This window comes from Myotis davidii, unplaced genomic scaffold, assembly GCF_000327345.1.
Source record: "Myotis davidii unplaced genomic scaffold, ASM32734v1 scaffold69, whole genome shotgun sequence".
Lineage (NCBI taxonomy): Eukaryota > Metazoa > Chordata > Mammalia > Chiroptera > Vespertilionidae > Myotis > Myotis davidii.
This window is the reverse complement of record NW_006300363.1, coordinates 626040-632976: the sequence shown is the minus strand read 5'-3', so window position 1 is coordinate 632976 and position 6937 is coordinate 626040. Positions and strand designations below refer to the sequence as shown.

At 49.2% G+C, this 6937-nt stretch overlaps 2 protein-coding genes across 4 annotated transcripts in view; one reads left to right on the top strand and one right to left on the bottom strand.

Annotated features, from left to right (window-relative positions):
- Positions 1-6893, bottom strand: part of SLC16A6 (solute carrier family 16 member 6) — a 17338-nt gene extending 10445 nt beyond the window's left edge. For both annotated transcript variants that reach the window (XM_006776660.2, XM_015572431.1), the window contains exon 1: positions 6748-6893. The gene's annotated coding sequence lies outside the window, so the exon portion shown is untranslated. The remainder of the gene's footprint in view (positions 1-6747) is intronic.
- The window catches only part of ARSG (arylsulfatase G), a 92563-nt gene that overhangs the window by 18125 nt on the left and 67501 nt on the right, over positions 1-6937 (top strand). The window lies entirely within an intron of this gene.

The window sequence follows — 6937 nt, the reverse complement described above, 5'->3', positions numbered from 1 at the left end:
GTTCTAGTCAAAAGGCATAGAGTAGCTGAATGGATACAAAAACATGACCCAATTATATGCTGTTTACAAGAGACCCACCTCAGAACAAAAGACACTCACAGAGTGAAGGGATGGAAAATTTTTTTCCATGCAAATGGAAAAAAAAAAGCTGGAGTAGCAATACTCATATCTGACAAAATAGACTTTAAAAGACAACAAAGGTCACTACATAATACTAAAGGGGATTGACCAGCAAGAGGATATAATCCTGGAAAACATATATGCACCCAATATAAGAGCACCTAAATATATTTAAAAACTTCTAGAGGACTTTAAGGGAGAGATCAACAACAATACAGTCATAGTAGGGGACTTTAACACCCCTACTGAGGTGGCAAGAACATAGTGATCAGAGTAGTAAAAAAAAAAAAGAAAAGAAAGAAAGAAATGAAACCTAGAAAAAAGCAGGCTAAGGGGCAAACATGGACAACGCACCTGTCACCTTCCTTCCACCGATGACGTGCCAGAGACACCCTACGCGTCTGTGCTTGATGCCTCTGACCAGATTACCAGCCACCTCTCCTGGATCCCATTTCCCACTCAGTCAGCAACCTCATGATTATGGTCAGTTTCCCACGTGGATGTAACTATAAATCCAAATGTGGAAATTGTCTCCTGGGAGTTTGGCATGAGTAAGTTATCAAAGTTGCTCAGCACTTGGCACATTAGCAACTGAATTTCCACGCACACCACAAATGCTACTCTAGAATACAGTGACTAGCCCGGCTGGTGTGGCTCAGTGGTTGAGCATCGCCCCACGAACCAAGAGGTCACTGTTCGATTCTCTCAGGGCACATAAGATGCAGTCCAGCCTGGCCAGTATGACTCAGCAGTTGAGCATTGCCCCCACGAACCAAGAGGTCACTGTTCGATTCTCGGTCAGGGCACATGCCCAGGTTGCAGACTCAATCCTCAGTAGGGGGCGTGCAGGAGGCAGCTGATGAATGATTCTCTCTCATCATCGATGTTTCTCTCTCTCTATCCCTGTCCCTAAAAATCAATGAAAACATAGAATATAGTGATCAAAGAAGACATTGTCAACCTGTATGACCTGGGCAACCAGTTAACTTAACCCTACGTTACCCTGACCTTGCAGCTTTCCATTCAAACGGCAATGAACGTCAGACCTTAACACGCTAAGTAGGGGAAGCACTGTAGTTAACACTGGAGGGGGAAGTTGAAGTCCTCTGCTCTGGGCTGTTGCACACAAACACTGTGGTTTTCAGGCTCTGCAACTGCTAACTTTGAGACAGTGATGCATGGTTTGCGCCCAACTAAAAATTCGTATCTATAATAATGAGTTCATGGTTTTATGTTCTTCCTGCTAACCCACCTTGAGTTGAAGAAGTCTCTACAATTATACAGTGGATTTTTAGGGTGTGCTGCTGTATTAAGTACTAAGGCAAGTTTTATTGATAAATGAAGAGGAATTGAAAAGTAACAGGACGCAACCTCCTCTATCCAGTAGACTTGCCAATTTCTGGTGCTAGAATCTCATATCCTGAGTTTATTCTATAAATGTTAAAAAGCAGCAAATCTGACCCAAGCTCATGATGCACCCTATTGACATCACTATCCCACAGTGGCCTACGACTCTGAAAGGGCTCGGATGCCCACTTTTTGCCCTATTGCTGTTAAGTATTTGGTTGCATAAACAGGGCGTAAGCAGCTTTAAGAAGCTTTAAGCTCCCTGCAGCAAAGGCCTTTGCGTTTCCACGGGTGTTAATGTGTCGTTCCGAGAGCAGCTGGGAAGGCGGGAAGGGCAGTTAAACAGCTCGAGGTGCAGGCTGCGAGCTACAGAGCAGTTGTCATTCCCATTTCCCATCCTGGAAAGCAACTGATTTCCAATGGGAGCCCTGACCTGAGCCCTCCAGCAAATGAGGTTTTCCCAACGGCTCTGTCCCCCATGACATGTTTCAATCCACTCCCAAGATGAGGCCACTGGCGCAGGAAAGAACCTCCCCGCACCCCTCACCCCAGTGTTCACTCTAGAATAGTGTTGGTCCCTAGGGAGGGGGCAGGCGGCCGTCTACAGCGCAGGTCCTCAGCCCTCACCCCTTGCACTTCACCCCGCTCCCAGGCCACCATTCCTTTACTGGTCTCTTACTGGTTCCTCGTGTCTGGTACGGTTGAGCTTTCTGAAATGTTGCGTTGGTTTGACTTCATTTTTACATGGCTTTCCTCGTTCTGAGCCATCAAATCCACCTTTATCCTGCCTTTCCGTGTCCTTCAGGATCGAACCCCGACCTATCTTTGAAGCCTTATTTTTGTTCTAAAACTTGACCCGCCTGCCATGGCCCAAATGGACTCCTCCTTGCCCTCCAGGCTCTAAGCACCCGGCCTGTGGCCACACCCTCTCCGCAGGCTGCATGCCCTCTACAGCTGGCACCTTTAAGGCCCGGGGCCATCAAAATCCATCTTCCCTGATGCTCCCTCTGACTGACTCAACCTAAGGGGCTTTCTCCACGTGACAGGCATCATTGAATACTTTAATGAGTCCATCATATTTGATGAATTTAATGTTAAGCTCATAAAAAACAAAATCTGGGTTCCGTATCTTTTCGTATGTCCCGCCCTCCCACATTCCCAAGTACCTTGCACATACATTTGTTTTTCAAAAAAGTGCCTACTAGTGCCAGGCCCAAGGCTAGGCCTGGGGAATACTGTAGTGAAAAGACAGATGGTCTCTGCTCCGAGACTTAAGTGTTTGTTGATAACAATAAGGAACCTGCAGATTAAAATGCATGTTTGCCACCACCCAGCAGCGTACTTCCAGAGGTCAGCACCCTGGGACAGGCAGAACTGTCCAAGGCCATATTGCTGTAGCCACTCTAACCTGGGAGGGTGCACGTAAGATCTTAGAGTCTTAACAGAGGGCTCAGGACCAACCTGAATATAAACATATTGGGGTAAAAAAACACACATATTGGAATAAAGTTGATGAGGGCCCAAAGAGGCAAACTGACTCTCTCTTCGGTCTAAAATGACTGCGGGATGAAGACAGATCTTTTTAGAAGACGTGGATACACTGCACTTTCTGTACAAGGACAGGCTGACCCACCTCGGAAGGCTCTGCGCCGGGCCAGCGTTTCAGTCCGGCGGTGGGCGCACCCCGCTCTTTGCCTGTCGAGACCGGTGGTTTGCATGTGCACCATCAGTGGGATTAGGATCAGCCTGTAGCCCCAGGGTGGAGTTGGAATTACAGAACGTGATGGCCAAAAGGGAGTGTGGACCTCATCTTGTCCGTCTCCTCCTTGCACAAGGCAGGTCATTTTGCAAAACGGGGAAACTGAGCCCCAGGGAGGTGAAGGAACTTGACCCAAATGGTCCAGAGTCAGATCTCCCGCCTCCCGGGCCCTGTGGGATCAGCCCCTGGGACAGCATTTTAAAGGCCAGGGAGGGGGTTGTTTTATAGACATTGTAAGGAAACTTGTATTTTCTTAAAAAAAAAAAAAAAAAAAAAAGCTCCCCTGACTTCCGTGGACAGAGAGAGGTCTGTGACCTGATTCACCAGGTCACTGTGGGACGCTGCAGTCACTCCACCTCCACCTCTCTGGGCCTGGGCGCCTCATGTGCCAGGCCTTTAGTCAGAGGTCTCTGGAGCATCTTTAAGGCTCACTGAGTTTTATTACTCACCCGATCCCTCCGGCCAAAGCTGGGGGCCCACAGACACTGGGGAGCGGGGAAGAAGGGCACCTGCTAGACGGCTCTCAGAAGGTGTGGGTGGACCTGGGTGAAATCTGGTCGCTGTGCTTTCTGAGCCCCTTCAGGGTGTTCGATTCCTTCGTTTTTCATTTTTCAAAGCTTTGCTTTAATCTGTGCTACTCGCCTGAAGCTACATGCAAATGTGACTTTCACCTGCAGTCCTAGGTTTTTGGAGGACAGGAACCTTCTTGTTATCACAGGGATACCATAAAGGAAAGCTGCCCCCCGCCCTAACCACCCCCCCTGAACTTAGCCCTACTTTCTGGTCTATGACTTCCTCATTCTGAAGCATGCTATGTTTGCCCAATTTAGCTTTGAAGATAAGACCACAGTATAGACAGTAATGGAAGAATAACATATATTTTGTACAGGGTAGTCGGCAGCTCTTTCCAGACCAAGTGCCTGGCAGCATGCTTGGCACATAGTAGGTGCTCAATAAAAGTTTACTAAACAAACTGTGAGTGTTGGGGTGCTCCTGAGCCATGCACTGCTCTGTCCTTAGGAAACCACTCCATCGAGTGAGGAAGAAGAATAAATGCTTTCCTGGACCTGTCTGCTCTCCTTGCGCCATTCATTCAGCAAACTCAGCCTCGCAGAGCAAGGAGCTAAGGCCCGACTTTTGAATTCACTTACTTAGAAGCCTCTACAGATTCTTCCAGAATAGGGAAATGTCTATCCGTTTCTGTTTTATGTGACGTTATCTGATGAGAAGGGATGTGAGTTTACTGTGTGGGGATCTAACTGGTAAGGCAAGTTGAGTGACTGTGGTTTTGGGTGAATCGCTTTGCTCCCAGATGGTCAGTTGTCACCCACAGGTCAAGTGCAGATAAACTAGATCTCGATGATCTCAGACCTCCCCCTGCCCTGAACACCTATCATTCTATGGTAGCCTTGGGCCCTGACTTGCTCTAAGCTACCCTTTGATTTTTTCCAACCCACGCAAAGCTGCTGGGCTTGTCCTTCTTGAGGACATTATTTGCGAAGTTGTATCGCTTGGTCTCTAATTTCCATGATCTCTGAAAGCAGGGGTTAGACATGGCAGTCTGAGGGTCTCTTCAACCGTAACACACACTGGTTCCTGGCTACCGTCTTGTCTCCACCCTAATGCTCTTGCAAAGGAAGGGTAACAGAATACGCTGGGCAGTTTGGACCATCTCCTACGACCGTTGGGTTGTCTTGACCTTAAATACATGAGTCCTCCTTCAAGGCTTGTTCAGCTGCTAAGCCTGCGAATTTCACTGTGATTTGATTTGTTGAGAAAAGATCTGACCTGGGGCACGAAGAATGCAAAATATCGGGTTATTATAGACCATCAGGGTGTTAGTCCAGGGTCAGCTCAGAGTCAAGTTCTAAATGCAAGCTGTGGCTGGAAATGTTGGTGGCAGCTGGGATAAGCAAAGCCTGGGCAGTGCATCGCCAACCTCCATTCTTCTTAAAGGTGTGGCCTGGGTAACAGCTTTGGACAAGCTGTTTCCGACCTCAGTTGTCAAAAAATCATTCTGTATTTAGGTAAAGTTCATTCTCTATTTAAAAAAAAAAAATCCCAAACCTAACCTGTAGGGCTGCCTCAGCAGCGCTGAATCACCGGACACAGCCGATTCACCGCTTTACAAGATGATGATGTTGAAACCCAAGCCCCTAATTTAAGTGTCCTCCTCAGGAGTTCCACTGGGGAGACGTCCTTTCTGGGAAACCACAGAGGAAAGTCGGCTTAGTGGTTCTCATTAAGAGCGAGGGAGCTTCCCTGGCTGCACTGTTTATTTCCACACTGTAGCTCTCCACCTTGCCTCCCCTCGCCTTCGTCATGAGAAGAGGCATTTCTGTGTCTGTCGGGCTGGATGTACTTACTGTTGCCCCCCAACATGCCACAGCACGGTGCTTGGGACATGGGGAGACGCACCGCTTAGGGATTTCAGCATAAACACTTGGTATTTTTTTTTTTTTTTTTGCCAACAAATCGCTCATTTTATTATGGTTTCCAAAACAATAAGATTCCCGAGAAATGTCCTTCCTCAGGACAGGAGCTATCTCTTTCGAGAAAGGGCTGGCACGGAGCCCCAGCAGTGCAATCACAACCAGCTTCCTGGTTGACAAGTTGCAATCGCTCCCTTCCGCAGTTGGCTCTTGGGGAGCTTTTGCTAACGCTCCCGTGTTCGGTGACATTCTATCTGCCGCCTCACAAACTTCGATCGCCTGACTTTGGGGGTTGGTGGGAGTTTCGTGTTGGTTTTGTTTGCGTGCGTGTGTGTGTGTGTGTTTTGGTGGGTTTTTAAAAAAATTTTTAAAAAGAAGAAAACGAGAAGGAAATAACCCATTTCCTCTGTAAACTCAGCCTCCCTCGCTACAGAACTGCTCAGCCTCAGGGGCGCTATCCTGAGGTTGGCAGGCAGCTCAGGGAACCTGGGAAGTTGAGCGGCGCGGGCTGGCCGCTGAGGACCTGTGCTCTGCAGGGAAATGCCCCCCCCCCTCCCAGGGGGTCACGCTGGCGCCCCGGTAGTGAGCTTTGGTTGGGAGAGACATGGAACCCCACTTTCCCTCGCGCCGCCTCAGCGGCCGCCCTGCATGCGTGCGCGAGCCTAGGGAAGGTACCTCTGACATATGGCACTCGGGGCGCACAGGCAGCTTCATGCGGAAAATCCATGCAGAGGCTGAGGCCCGGCGCCCCCAATTGCCCCGCGGTCTGGGGAGCCCCTAAAGCGGGGCTGGGCGCACTCAGTGTCGGCCAAGCTTGCCTTTAGCTATTTTCCGGAGCCAACTGTATCAGGCCGTGATCGTTCAACTCTCAGCTGCCCACACTGGCGAGAGCGCTGCATCCCCGTGGCCCTGAGCATTCCTAAGTGTCAGAATAATTTTCGCAATCACCTCTCCTAAATGTTTAGATGTTAAGCGCTCTCCTCCGCCTCCCACCACCCACCCAGCAAAAAAAAGCTCCTAACACATTAAAATAAAAACCCACCCCCATAATCAAAGTTTGAAACATGTAAAATAATAAAACCAACTCACCAAGTTAGAAGGGCAGAGAATAAACCCCAAAGGCTCCCACTAAGGCGCAGGCTTGGCCTCCCCGCCTTATAAGCCGCTGGGTAACATGAGAAAGGTTTAACTCCTTAGGGCGTGGGCCTATCGCAAGTTGGTTCAGAGGAGCGTCCCCAGGACCCGCCCGCAGCGCCCCGCCCCTGCCCCTACTGCCGCG